Below are 15,887 nucleotides of genomic sequence, written 5' to 3' on the forward strand. Positions count from 1 at the left end.
GATTTAGAGAACTGGACTTAAGCGTCTAGACTCCCTGTAGAGGCAGTCTCAGAAGCACAGATATAATTCTGTGGGCTGAGCAGAGAGATTTTTGAAGTCAGCCAATATAAAATGCTAAATATGTGTATGTGTCTGTCCTGCTCTTCTCTAGAACTTGGCTGAATGAAGAAGGTCCATGCACTAAGCACTGCTCAGATTATGGCAGCTGGTGTCCTCTTCTGAGGCTAGACACTGGCCTGAGTGCGCCACATCTATCTTGAGCAGCCAAAGATGACCAGGTTGATACACAGACAAAGCAACCGTAAAGCAATGCAAATGTCCATATGAGTAGTACCTCCTGCATTATTAATCTTATGTGGTACATTACAAATAATAAATATGTAATTGGGAAAGTGGTCCAGCTTTTAACAGTTTTTATGTGCATTTGAAGATACAGCTTAATGTGTATGGATGTCTGACGTAAGAACTGCAACAACTGAAAAAGCCCTGGCAGTAGCCTCCTTTCTCTACAAAGCATGCTATGCACTAGGAAGTTGCTCTGGAAGGGTATCTTGATTCATTCCTTCATCATATCTTGTTTTTCCTCAGCATAATCCTTACACTGTTTCCTCACATTCATTTTCCAAAGGGGCAGCCGGTACTTGGCAAGAATTAAAATTCAAAGGGGAAAACCACAATATGTATCATCCACCCATTAACACCCTGGTACATACTCAGCAATTTCCTTTCCCGTGACAACATAAAGTCTGAAAAACATACCTTGGCAAACATCAGCTACGTTATACCTGCTAAATAAACCAGCGCCAGAGACCCCTTCTGACCCTGAGGCAGGAAGGGTCATAAGGATGAGCCTTTCTGGGCCCTTTCTCCGTACTCTTAACGCCGAATTATTGTTCTTTGTGTGTGCTTTTCATTCAGTGTGTCTGGAGTAAGCTGGGGGCTATTCGCAGCAGTGCAGCCCATTAGAGAGGTGCTCTCAAGAGTGTAAAAACGGGAGAATGTGTTGTATGCATGTGGATGTGGGGAGAGAAATGTTAAGTGTAAATTGAAAGTAAATGCACTGGGCCACCGTCCCTGAGAAAGGCAAGAGTGTAATGGTGCTGTGGCCAAATGCAGTAGTAATGAGGTTTGAGGTGAAATACCTAAATGGACAAAACTCTTAAGAAAGATGACAGAAAAGGAAGAGAGAGTGGTAAGATTATTTCACTGACTTACTGGTTGGATTTTACAAGATTTTGCTGAAGTTTACACTCAGTGAAGAAGCTAGCACTGGAACCAGTGCCACTTTTATTGGTGTTCTGGTTTCTAAAGGTGCCCTGGAATAGAGTGCAGTTCAACGATTCAGTTGGTTTTTTTTTTTTTTATAACTAAAACAACCACCACCAGAACAATCTTATCTGGAGTATCAATACCTTTCATTTGGATCTGATGTACTGTCTTTTTAGTAATAAAATGAAGGTAATACTAACATATATTGTAAATTTAGCTGAATGTCATTTTTAATAACTAATGTTTACAGTGGGAAAACTAATCGTCAGATGATAGTTTATTAATGACACTGACTTGATTTCAAAATAGATTTAATAAAACATTTAAGGTTAGATTGAATTGTCTTAAAGGAGTATTTTCTGTGCTGGCTCATTGACAAAATGATACCGATACATCTGTCTAGGGCCAAGGTTTAGCATGCATCTGGGTTCCCATTAACGGAAAACTGAGAGCTGTGGATATATTCTGTCACTACTGAAATAAGAAGAAAAAACCATGTACATTATATCTCTGATCTCATTTCCATGAATGATTTAAATCAATGGATTACATTCATATAAAATGAATTCACAAATTAGGCTGTAGACTTCAGTGGGATAGCAATTTGATTCTCAGCATAGTTGTTACTGAGGAAGTGCTTCATTTTATTCTAGTTGCCATTTTGATCACATGTTTATGAAGCACTGAGTCATGGGAAAATTTTCACTCCTTTCCCTAAAAGTTCAGCTTGTTAGGAAAGAAGCTGCATTTTACAGTGCCTATGAAATGTACTAAGTAAATTAAGTTTATGACAGTCATATGCTTTATTAGTGCTTCAGTGAAAAAAAATCATTATTTAGAAACTGAAAACATTTATTTTAAATATACAATGATATAAAATATGGTCACTCATCTTCAATTTGCTCCATTAGTCTGACAGTATCATATACTAGTAGCTCTCAAATAATTAGAAATAAAGACTAAAAATACAAAGCAAACTTAATGCTTGATTTTCACACAGACATAAATTAGGTGTAACTGTAATGAAATTAATGGATTTTAAAGACAGAAAACTATCAAAATCAGGCCCTGAGTCCTTCATAGCCGTTAGTGGCTTTTCATTTGTCAGCTGTTCTACCTAACATATTGCAGGAACAGGGAGGTATGACGTGGATATGTCTGAGCCAGACTGCAAAACTTTAAAAAGAGGTGAGTAACTTGATTCTTTTACTGATAAAACTTATTTTATAACAATTTGCCTTTTTGGAGGCCTAGAAGGTCTCATTTGCTGGAGGAAAGAATGGAAAAAAAAAGAACAGGGAATGAACTTTGGCCATGTAAATTCATTTCTTGAAACATCATGCCTGTAATCAAATAATAACTGTCTAAACAGCACTTGAAGCTCAATTTCCTGTAAGATTTATCCTCAAACATTTTAGCTTAGATGTGCAAAATATTGTTGTTCGATGAGTATTATAACTTGGAAGTATTTCAAAATTAACTCCTGGAGAATCAACTTCTTTGTAGGTGTGGTACATATCCAGTTATGATTCACATTTTGTACAAACATGCTCTCTCATATGTTACATTTTAAAGTTACTCAGAAAAGAGTTCCTCAAAAATAAACAATGTAATGCACTTCCTGAGAGGAAAAAAGGCTAACAGTTGCAAACCACCTTTTGCCACAGATGCAGAATATCTGAAATATGTGAAGATATAGTAAATCAACAAGATAATCAGAAAACTATGCAGAAAAACACACTAATAATAATAATCCTGTAAATAAAATGTGAATGTCAAATCGGAAAATGCATATATTGCCTTAGAAGCCAGCAACATTAGTGTTGAGGTTCTCATTTTTCCATAACACCATAACATACAAACTGCAACGCGGAGTCAAACCAATGGTCCATCTAACCCACTGTTTTGTTTCCAGCAATGGTCATGATGAGAGGCTATGTAGGGAAGAGTATAAGGGCAGAATAAACATATATTTCTTCCTAACATTTTCCTGTCCCACAACAGACAGATGAGAACAGACTAAAGAGCACTTTTGCCAGAATTCCCCATGTTTCAGCAAGGATTCCTAAATTTCAGGCGGCCTCCCTGTAATCTCAGGGTCATGCTTCTGAGTTTCCACAGTGTCGGATATTTCTCCTGTTGTCCCTGTAGCACACATGGAAACTCAAGAAAGGAAGGTTTTGCATTAACCTAGAAACAGCTAGAAGAGCTATATATCCACAAACAACCTTGCAAATTCATTCATAGTCTCTGAAAATAGATGTTAAAGCCTCTCTGTGAGACTGAGCAGCCAGAAACTTGTACTACTCAAGGTCAAGGAATGTGGCAGGAAGGGGGAAAGTCATGGATTGGCTCGCTCAGGTTTCTCTCCATCATGTCCCCAAGGACATTAGTGTCCAAGCCTGCAGCTGCCTCCATCATACAGGAGGGACAGAAAACTGCAAATGCTGCTTCAGAGGGCATCTACAAAGCCCTCACACGCTCCTCTCGCTCCCAAAGGAAGTTGGTTTGGCTCCGAAATAATTTGTACTTCTGCCACTAATTTGCTCCAATAAGAGATTATTTTAGTTTTGAAAAGGAAGAATCGTCAGTATTCCCTAATAGGAAAGTGCTATTTAAAGACACAATTCTACTTAAAAGTTTTCTTAAATTATTCCGAAACAAATGGCAGCCCAAACAGGCTACTTTTCTGGATGTTGATCTTGGTAAGGCAGAAATCATACTGGTGAAGCTAAAGTGCACGACTTCTCCACCTGAATGGTTATTGGGCAGCAACGTACCTGTCAGGGTGACACTGACACTGTCAGGCTATTACAGATTGAGCTCCAGAATTATATGCTGTCTGAGGGACTATAAAGCAATGAAAAATTCTGGTGTTTTTATATACAGGAAAATCTCAGCTCTTTGATGATCAATAGAAGAAAGACGACAAATGGCTTTTTATACTTGAGACACATGGAACTGAGAAAATCAGAGAAACCAAATAAAACCTATAAATTATTTCAGAAGACTGCATCATCATGTTTTAGATTGCTAATCTCAAATGTTAATCTGACCTATCTAGTCAAATCGTTTCCTTCCTCATCTCCTCTAAATTTTCCCTATCTTTCAGACTCTACCTGTTAAGAAGAAAGAAGTAGGAATTAAAAAGAATGAGAAATAAATGGAAAAGAAAGGTAATAATATAACACCAGCAGTGGTTAGACTCATCATCTGTATAGGTCAAAGGGTCGCTACGGAATGTGGAGAATTATTATTACAGTGAGTTAAATAAGATATTAAGATCTAAGAAATACCAGAATACAGGTGGCAGTCTTTGCTGCATCATTATATATATACATTTTAAACTGAGTGATAATTAGATTATCAATGAATATATCACTGAACTGAGAACATAATGCTCAACACCCTCCCAGACAGTTATCAAAGATACAAGAAATGATGCTAACAGGAAGGGCTTGTGTACTCAAAAGCTTGCCTTTTTTTCCAGTCTAATAAAAGATGGTGCCTTGCCTTATAAAATCTGCTTTGCTTACATTCCTAGGCCATCAAGATTATAACAAAACTATTACCACAACACTTCCTTTTAAAACACAGATGTAATTTTAGCCCTCAGAATAGAAGTTTCACTACAAGGCAACGTAGTGAGAGTATGTATATTAACTCAGATTGTTCTGCCTTCACCCTGAGGAAAATAGTCCTGTATCTAAAGAAGCCAGCCTAACTTCATCATTGACTCCAATGAGACCAACTTTAAGTATGTTTTTTGTTTTGCAAGACTTCTTAGTCCCTAAAGGTTAACTGGAGTGAAGCATTAAAAATCTCCTTGTTTGGTGTACTCTTTCATTTCCTAGTTTTAGAAATCGTAATAAAACTAAAACTCATAGCTTTGAAAAATCTGTGCCAAATGAAAAAGGGGATTTTCTGGAGTTATTATAGATAATTAAAAAGCTCCAGTAAAATTCCACGATAGCTGTGACAAGCTGGCATGCTAAAGCAACTCAGTGAAACTGCTGTGACCCATCAGAGTTTTGGAGGAGAGCTAAGTGTGAGAAAGAAACTGCTCTTCCTGAGTCTTCAACTCTCAGCTTTTTGCTCCAGTGCCAGTAGGAATGCCAAAAGTGATGCTGAGTCAAGTGATGACACAGATTGCATACCCTTGTAGCAACGCTGAATGTTATAGGGATGACAAATACAGCACTATTAGAAGAGAACCGCTTTTGTTCTCCTTTTCTTCAGAATTATTCTTGAGAACTGAGTAGTTCTCTAAGGCGTAATCTTTTCCACCCCACTCTCCCCTCAGAAAAAAAGAGAAAAATTTACAGAAAATATTTCCTTGTACAAAGCTCCTCAGTCCCCTGAATTAGCCGACAGTAGCGTCTTTTCCTCTCTCTCAAATACATATTTCTGCTCTGCTACCGCATACATGCTCAGCTACCACAGCGCTCAGGCTCAGAGAAAATACCCCATTAATTTCGGAAAAAATACTTGTTATGAGAACACTTGCAAATGAAGACCTAAATTTGATCCCTCACTCCTCAGCCTGAAGTATCATAAGAATGTATTTATAACAGCCTGCGAGCACCGAGACTCTAACAAGATTTACTTGGAACATCGCTCGAAGGAGGAGTGGTTCTCGTCTCTAGGTTAAGAATACCTCCAATGCAAAGTCTGAGAAAGGGATAAAGATGGGAATACTTTCTAGAGAAACCATATACACTCAGACAGAAAAGAGTAAGGGGAACAGACAGTGATGTCGTGGCTCGCACCAAACTGGTATTACAACATTTTTATTCACTTTCTGCTTCTGCCCTTAATTGGTTCCCTCCGTACCGCTAGCAGCAGCCCTCCAGAGTACGCAGTCAGATGACAGTCATGTTATGTCAATCCTGTGACAGATGTTTACTGATTTGTCCTCAGGAAGGATTTGGTTTCCAGATCTATCTTCCCAGGCATAGGCAAAAGACATGATATGAAAGGTTTTTATTTTATTCCTAACTCTGTCCTCACATGCTTCAGGTAGCTATTTAATTCAAAAAAGAAATGTTCACGTCCAAGTTGTAGTATGTTAGCAAAAAAAATGGACTGAAGTTTAGAAAATGAAGCCAGTATCCTCGTAAGAAAGAATAGGTGGCTAGGAAAAAGGCTGGAGAAGCAACAAGCTGAGACATCACATCTGAAATCTGAATGTTTTTAAAGGATGCATTTGGAGAAAATAATGCCTGGATTTGAAGAAGCTGCTCATAGTAAAATAATGTAGAGCATTTAATGCCTCAGATGCAACTTTGGAAGATTATAGTGCCTGTTGCAAGAAGTTTCCTGTAAGGACTTTTGCGTGGGAAATGCTTGATTGAGTCAATCAAAATACGGGATAACTATTACACATTTTATAATTTTGCACATGACAGTCAGGTTTTCATTCTGGTAGGTCATTTGATTCTCTGCAGGTGGCTCTGTTGGTTTCTGGAATAGTATACTGTGAATTACATGTTACACAAATGAAAGGCAGTTATAATTCTGGATAACATTGTATTAGATTCTACAAACATCTTTAGGCCTAATGCAAAGATTCCTTTGAATAATTTATCCAGCTAAGTGTCTGTGGTCCCAAACTCCTAATTTAAAAATGTTGATAAATGAAGTATCTCTTTAGCTAATAAATGAAGTATCTCTTTAGTTATCCTTTGTCAGCAACATTCATTTTAATGGAAAGTGAGTTTACAGGGTTACATGATTGAACTACTGAGCCAAGTCAGTGTTGGCAAATGATGGGCTAAATTATTGATGTTACACACTAATGAATTCTGATGAGAAATAAAATACAGACATTACATTTCAAGTGGTTCATAATTATTTTTGTACTCTAAAAGCAATTTTATTCTTTTTTCCAAATCATACTGGTTCTGTAAAACAAAAACATAGTTAGTGATTATAAATAAAATTATTGAGTTTGAGGCAAAAATGCTCCTGTAAGTTTTCTTATGCAAGTATAATGCTATTCACACTAGGATTCTGATCTCTTCTTATACTTCTGGGAGAGGATAATTAAATTAAATGTCTAAATTTTTAAACTGCTGTCTTTAAATAAAATAATCTACTTTGCAACCATGGTTAAGAGTTCAGTAGATGAGTTTATAATCTATGATATATCAGCATGTTTACGAGAGATGTTCTGAACTACCATAATTAATTCAGGTAACGACAAAAACAGAAGACCTGCCAAAAAGGAGCTTTCAACATGTAAACAGTTCATCATTAAACCTGTGTTTTGATATATGTTTAAAATGGGTAGAAGGAGGTTACTAAACTTCAGATAGCCCAAAGTGATGTTGCAAGGTTGAATCATTAATTTAAAATGTCATTTCTCTGATTCTTTACTCACTGTACTGGATAAAGAAATTTAATTTCTTAGTTTTTATTTATAAAACCAGAGCTAAGCATTTTGTCATTTGGCAACAGTATAACTTCATAAATCCTATCCTTAATCTTCCTAAAAATGGGCTTTATTTAACTTTTCTTAATTATACACTGAAGACTTTGGTCAATTGCTGGAAAAGCAAATCTATGAAGTGTAGTTTCCTTTTCTTTTTGACACAACAACTGAATAACCGTCTTACTTGTCGGCTCATTGCTGTATTCTCTTGCATTCAAAACTACCATTGGCTCTTGAAGGAGTAAGTACATGCAAAACTGTTTTGGTTTTGCTTATAAAGGGAATCTTGTGATCCAAATGATCGACCTTTGAGAGGTTTGTCATATTTGGCCAAGGTCTCAAAAGAGAGATTCATGAGCTACAGAATCATCATCATAAACTTCAATGTTACCTGTAATTTGGCCTTAAACTTGAACCCAGTACCCGAATATGTATAATTATTTTAGCATAAAAGTCTCAGAAACACAGCATTTTACATTAAATGGAACTATTTAGAAAGTTGTTCGCTCTGTCGCTATACAGGTATCTCTCAGCACAGCTGGTAGAAACATACTGTACATTCAAACTATGTTTTCTCTTGTTTAGCAAGTACTGCTTAAGAAAACGAGGGCTCTCTGCTTTTCAGCGCTATTGCTCCAATCAGGAAAAAACAGGATTTAGAAAAATAACAGTACAGATGAGAAATGCTTACGATCCTCTGGCAGAAAAACCCCACAAACTTTTCACAGAACCATAACAGAATACTTTGAGAGATTTTGACTGTGTATGTACTTTCCCATATTGTCCCAGATACTCATAACACACCTACTCAAACCAACACAGCTAAGCTCTGCAAAGAGAATCAAGGATTCCTATACATTTTGCTAGGAAGAACTTGAATTACTTATTGCTGGATTTTGAACCACTGGTCTTTAAAGCATTTTTTCTGTGATAGGAAGGACCCCTCTGAAATGCAGGTAGGGCTGAGAGCATTGCATATTATGAAAGTTGCCAAGCATTTGCTTTTATAGGATCCATTACAATTTCTTTTTTTTTTTTTTTTTTTACAATTTATCCAAAATTTAGGCATTGGGCTCAAATGCTTGTTTTCTTTGGTATATTTCAAAAATGACAGAAATGGGTCATACACTACTGCCAACAAAATTTCAAAGCCATGAGGCTCTGAAAACACAGTTTGTCCATGCTTGGTAAATGTCAGCTTGAGCTCAGTAGCTCTGAAAACGACATTTTCGCAAACTTGAGCCTTGCAATAGGTAAGGCTTCTTGAGCAGTAGCAGCAGTCAGAACTGCTGTGGTTTGGGTTGGGTCTACGGGCCTTAGAGTAGAGGTGTCCTGCCTGTGCTTTCATTTTGCCTGGTAGATGCTGGAGGAGGAAATTGCTTGATTTGAATGTGACAGAACAAGAGCCAAAATGGAGCAACAGTTAGATTTGGAGAAGGCTTACGAGGAGATAAACTTGGGCTGCAGAGAAGGAAAACTGTCAGTGGTATGTCAGGTGAGGGTAGAGACTGGAACTGGCAGGTCTCAGAGCCTGGAAGGTGGAAGAAGGCGACCGTTGGTTAGAAAAAAAAGACGGAGGCTAGGACTTGAGGAAGCGACAAGGGAACAGGAAAATGGAAATCAATAGGTAGTGCCAGAGACTAAGGCTGGAAAAGGAGCTTGAAAGGAGAGCAGAAATGGCTGGGCCAGCAGTCTGAGAACGAGTCAGGTACAGGAGAGAGGTCTGAGATTCATCTGGGATGAGATGCGGCACCGGCACTGGGTTGGGAAAAGCAGAGACTATGAGGGTCTTTGATTAGATAAAAAGGCTGAGCAATAAATTACTGAATAAAGAGATAGACGGCAGCCTACTACAGTTGTTATTTACTCCATTAGTTAAAGTGGCAGATAAATGTATGGGCACTAATTCTGCTGATGATCAAGGTAAGTGATGGTAATATGATGGTTTATATTCTTGGAAATTTTAAAGTTTTAAAAAAGATCTTAAAAGAAAATTATTAAGGTTACAAGAACAAGGTACTCAATTTGGAAATGTTAGGACTGTAGTTGTTTCTATAAACTTAATTCAGCCTATTTTGTGTAAACACTTCAACACAGGTTTTAGTTATTTTATGCTACTTCAAGAAATAGAAATCCAGTAGTCTTCAAATTCTGGAAAAGGTATCAAGCACGACAACTTTATCGTTTTTTGAAAACTTTTCAATTCATGATACAGTGTTTCAGCACATTTTTATTCCATCACGTTTTAAACTCTGAAGCTCACTGTCATCAACTCAATCTAGAAAAATTGACACAAAAATAATCACTTTAAGGATTGAAATAAAATGTGAGATCATATTTTGAAGAATTCTAGATGTTATTATCCAAAATTCATCAGCATTTGAGAGGAGCCATACATTTTTAGAAACTATATAATGGATGCTGATTTCCATGCTTCTTTAGAATCCTATTAATTAAGTAACAAATTTTTCAACTCAGAAACATTACCCCCATGAGCAGAAGCAAAAATAGCTGGTCTCAATTCCCCTTTGACTGTACAAAATAAATATTTTATAAATGAATAATAAACCCAGCAAAATTTAACTTTAACATTTTAAATGGCTACTGTGAATAAATGTGACTAAATACAAAAGCTAAGAGCTAATTAAAAGGTGTGTAGCCATGTCCCCTTAAGAAAAGTTATCTGTCATCCAACCCCATATGTCTCCAAGACAAGGCAGAAACAGCAAGACTGCTAAAGTGAAATCAGCAGGCAAAAAAGACACAACTGAGTGTAATCAGCATAAATGGTGATAACTCAACCCATAACAGAGAAAAATAAAAGAGAAGGCGTACAGATTTTGAAGAGCGTCAGCCCTGAGGGACACCATAACACACCTGTGTTAATAAGTTAGAGAACAAAAGATGTACTTAAATTGACTACCATCTGACAGCTAAGAAGCAAGTTAAGAATGAGTGCTTTTCAGAAAGCAAAAGGGCAAACACTGCTTTTAACACACAGGATTATAGTTGGTCCTGGCCTCAATGGAACTGCACTGGCTCTTTCCTGTAAGGAGCTAGAACAGGGTGCCGTGAAAACCACGGACCTTGCCCAGTCAGTAAAACATTTCCTCTGGTAAGATGCAGTATCCACTGAGATCCCTGCAGTAGATTCAGCAAAGTTTCACAGCCTTAGTAAGGAACAGTCCTTTCTCTGGTGACCTCTGCAAAATTGCCCAAATAAAGACAATACAAAACAGATCAAAACTCTCTTCTAGTGCAAACTGGTGTAGTTCAGTACAGCGGAATTATTTTGACCAACAACAGCTTTGCCAAAGAGTTTTTAAGATTTCAGGATAATCAAGCAACTTGAGTAAACCCACGGAAAACGTATAAATAATCACAGCATTCTGCAGTCAAAGCGACAGCCTGATGCTTCATTCCTTTGTGCCTTATGTAGCAATTTCCACCTAATGAAAATGGGTAAAACTCTAACCAGCTAAGAAGTTTCCAAACTCTAAATCCTGATGATCTATTTTTATATCACTTTGCACTGGTGTGAATGGCTATCAAAGGTGCAGATTTATTAAAAATTAAGCCAATGATCTTGTATTTATTAAAAAGGTACCTTTGTTGTGCCACCATCAGAAGAAGTGTCTATAAAATGTTTTAAAGTTACAATGAGAGCAGCAATGATGCTATCATTTTGTTAGCACTTTGGCCCCCAAAATAATTCTGGCAGAACTATAGTCAAGATAAATCATCTAAAAGGGTGGACTAAATTGAAGACTGTCAGGATTAAAGCACAGCCACAGTCCTAAATAAAGCTACACCTGCCATCATATATCATTTTTGCAATTAGATAGCTAATTGAAATTACTCAAGAGCCAAGTTATTGAAACTCCAAAACATTATTGGGAAAACAGAAGTCATTAACATAACAAATACCTTTCCTGTACACTTTTGGGAGAAAAGTTTTACATTTTTATCATTTTTTTTCTAAATTAAAGAGGTTACTTTTATTATTTTCTGCTGGATTAAAAATGTATTTAGTAATTGTAGAAGGATTTTTTAAGATTGAAATCCTCTAGCAAACTATAGAATATGGACTACACCAACTGTGATGGTGAAATTTTCCACACATTGCTCTGTCACATTTCTTCAAACCCCAACCAGAAGAGATCTCCATGCAGCTTTTATTTGAAGAAAAGCTGTCACTGACTTCAGCAATAGCCTTTGCTCCTCTCCTACCACATAGGATGTCCTTTGACCATTAAGACAATTAAGTTTACGTGAAGACTCAGTGAAATCTACGATGGAGCTCATAGAACTTTGACTACCATGATAAAAACAAATTCTCTTTTCAGAGCCATTAAGCGTGTATGTAAACTGCCCAGAATGAAAGAAGAGCCGAGCAGTGCTCATGCACTTCTAATGCACTTCTAGTGCACTTCATGCACTGCAATTCTAATCTCTCAAATTCTGGCACTGGTTGCAATCAGACAGCAGTAAAGGAATTTTTAAAACTTGAATCGGGTTAGAAAAAAGGTAGAGTATAAGAAGATGAAATAGTCTTGTCCAAGAAACAGTCCTGCACTTTGCTCTACAAAAAATGAAATAGATGAAGAGCCAAAATTGAAAGTATAAATCATTCCAGTCATTGATCTCTGCTCTAGCAGTTGATTTGATTGCCAACATATTTATTCTTTGCTATTACTATGGAAGAATCTCTTATCCCTTTTTTTAACATCACAATTTAAATGCTCAATTTTAAAATTTCATTTTCTGCCAGAAGCTTATTCACAAAACATATGGACACTAAGTAATCAGTTGATCATTCCTATTTCCAAGGCAAATATTAAATGTTGAAAAAGCAAAATGGCTACAAGGATCGTGATAAAAAACAGGGACTATATATTTAAAAGTTTGATTGAAACAAAAGGAGCTTAATATAAATTAAAATGGCATTTTGTTTTAAAAAAACCTATTAATGTCACCACGTACAATATAGACTAATGGCCCTTAGCGAAAAAATGGGAAAAGCTAGTATTTATTAGAGGTTGACTCCCATAATTCTGCCTTCATGGTTCACACTCATATTGTTGGTGCTTTGGATAATTTTAACACATTTGGATAATATTTACATGTCTTCAGTCCATGAAAACCATGGTGTGAGCTCAGTAAGCATATACTCATTTCTGCTACATACCGAAGAAGGTTTTTTTGGTCTTCTTTCTCCGAACAGAGACCCCAAAGGAGGTGCATCCAGAAGGCAGTGTGCTCTGGTTATGACTCCCTGGTAAAGAGCACTGCTGCTGGGTAGGGCCAGGCAGACCAAAAACGCGTACGGCCAGTGCTAAGGCTGGACAGAGAGCCAAGGAGGTAAACGAGGAACTCTTTGCCTTTGCTACCCTAAGCGTAATCATGGCAAAGCAGATTCTGGCCCTAGGACATTTAAGATGGTGATGGCATGCAGCAGCATCTTACGGCCAGGCTGCTGCTTCTGGGGGCGGCAGCGTCCCCGAAGGGGACACGTACATTGGCCGCGTGCTCCAGGGGACACACCGCCTGTGTTGCACAAGCCTGAGCACCCCCGTTCGGTTTAGTACAATTACCAATGCCAGTCGGCTCAGCCCAAGGGCACGCTCAGCCCAAGGGCATGCGTCAGCAGTGTGACAGGGAGGGAAGCTTCGAATTAAGAGTGAGCTCAGATCCATGCTGAACTAGCAGGGTGGATGACCGACGGCAAATCTCTGGCACCGGTACCAAGTTTGGTGCTAACAGAAACTGGGACTGATACTGCGTATAATTCTTTCTGAAATGAATTTGAAAGACCAGGCACCCAAGGAACTTGCCGTCATTGTAAAGCTCTCTTCTTAATTTAAAACTTTTAGGGAAAGATAATTGCAAGCATCTATTTTTGTCAAATTATCATTAACAAAAGCACTTTGCTATTAAGTGGGATCACTCCTAAGGTTTTGCCTTTTTTTGTGTTTATTAAAGGTGATGACTAACTCCACCAATACCTGTTACTGGAAACATCCTCCTCACTAATGGCTTTGGCAATGTCACCTTCTCATTATAGGTACAGTTCTTCCTTCTCGAGCACAAAGTCTTACAGGCACGATGGTCTACCTGCACCATTGGAAGCAATTGGAAGGCAAGTCTAGACTTTTAAAAATAGGCTTAGTAGTGTGGATTAGTAATGATAAAACACTAGTCAAATCTGCCTTCCAGTCTGAGGCAGCTCTTGATTGTCACATCATAGTTCTCCCAAAACACTGCTTCTGTGTCTAACTGGAGAGTGTTGCTAGTTAAAAAGTACCTGGTGAAAAGGCCAAAAACCCCTCCATTATCTACTTTTAAGTCTCTCTTTGGATCTCACCCAGGTCATGGCTTCTGTAAAATATTAGAAAACACTTAGGCAGCCAATGTACTGTATCTACTGCCTCTTCTAATTCACTCTTCCTCTGTGATTCACCTGCTCCTGTTTGCTCTCGGCAAGGTAGCTGCTGGGACGCAAACTCTCGTGAGCGGGAATCACCGTTTTGCTGCACGCTCACACGCTGCTCAGCGCAGCGGGTTCTCATCCTCACGCTTTAATGCGAGCCAGCCGCTAGGAACAACAAACTCGGGGTATTTCTTGCTGAGAGAAAAGGAAGGGAGAGGAACGGCTGCCAGCTGTTATCTTGGAAGTGCGTGCCACTATGCTGAATGTCATCAATAGAAGAACTTAACTGACAGAAGGATAGATTGATCTGACAATAACACAGATAAAACAAAGACACCACTCCATATATAAATAAATCACTGCCAAGACCTCTAAAATAGAAAAATATCATGTTGGTGAAAGGCAATACTCTTCTATACACCTTGGTAATTGCTCTTAGCTGGACTAGTTTCCATTTTAATTTTATATATTTTCCTTGTTCACTATTTTAATAGTAAATTATTATCAGTCAAACTGCATAAAAACATAACAAGAATATTAGAATACCAGAAAAGGATCGGAATATCTGAAAAGGATGTCATAGATAGTGAAAGCGGATAGGGAACAGAATGTTGTCCAGACTTGGAACAAAATGTTGCCTTTGGTAGGTCTAAGCTACTCAGATCTGACCACCTCCAAATGTTGCCAGGGCTTACATCTTAAAGCTTAGTTTAGGCCCATCTGTAGTTAGTTGAGTTATTCAGAGTGACAAGATTTACAGACACAGCTTCTCAGCATGAACAGCATACACGGAAAAATTTATGCTAAGGTGAAGGATTTCTGCAAAACTCATTCATTATAATGTGTACTGGCTATTGACATGAGAGTTCAATTGTATATGAGGTTCACAGTACTGCTATTAAAATACGGTGTAACATTAGATTAATGTAAAGATTCATGTGTGAGGAAACCAGCTGCCACCTGTGGCTGCCATGTCACTGCTGTTATTATTCATGAGCTTTAGGCTGCACATCGATCACCTCTGTTCTTCACTCACTATTGGAGTAGTTGAACAGAGGAGAGAATAGAAATCAGCCCAGCTATCCCCCCGCAAAAATCAAAAAGGAGCTTTTCCAGTTTTTCAAATGCTAAATGAGAAATTTGAATGAAAAAAAGTGTAGTTCCTGGCTTACCTCTTTTCACTGGCATACAGGTCAGTGCAATATTTAGCACATATAACACCCCCCAAAAATCCATAACATTAAGAGTATTACAAATCATTAATAAAGTATAAAATCTGATTATATTTTTATCTTAATTATTTTTTCTTGACTTTCTGATTTTAATATGACTAGGATTTTCTAAATCTTTTACGGAAGTAGAACATATAAGGAAATTGGGAATTTTAAAATAAAAAGCCTCAGTGAGATACTGCAATCAGATCATGATGCTGATGCAGTTTAATGGAATTCTAGAACTTATTCAAGTTAGCTTTTACTTTAATACATCAGATATTAACTGTGAAGTGTAATCACATAATATTAAAATGTAAGAACATTGTTTCTGCAATCATACAACAAAGCCTGACTGTTAAAAATTAGAAAACAAGGCTTATAAGAATATGCTGTACTAAAGCTGCATCAGCAACATAACTTCTTTTGCAAGGAGTAAGTCTGAAGAAATTTTTCACCTAAGTCTTTTAAAAACCCTTCACAAACACCATCTGATTATGGCCATTAACTATGGGAAGAGATTGAAAGGAGCGGCTTTACAGAC

At 37.5% G+C, this 15,887-nt stretch overlaps 1 protein-coding gene across 1 annotated transcript in view; it reads right to left on the reverse strand.

The window, feature by feature from the left end:
- CCDC178 (coiled-coil domain containing 178) overlaps window positions 1-15,887 on the reverse strand; it is a 189,179-nt gene that overhangs the window by 1,694 nt on the left and 171,598 nt on the right. The window lies entirely within an intron of this gene.

Source organism: Mycteria americana, chromosome 2 (genome assembly GCF_035582795.1).
Source record: "Mycteria americana isolate JAX WOST 10 ecotype Jacksonville Zoo and Gardens chromosome 2, USCA_MyAme_1.0, whole genome shotgun sequence".
Taxonomy (NCBI): domain Eukaryota; kingdom Metazoa; phylum Chordata; class Aves; order Ciconiiformes; family Ciconiidae; genus Mycteria; species Mycteria americana.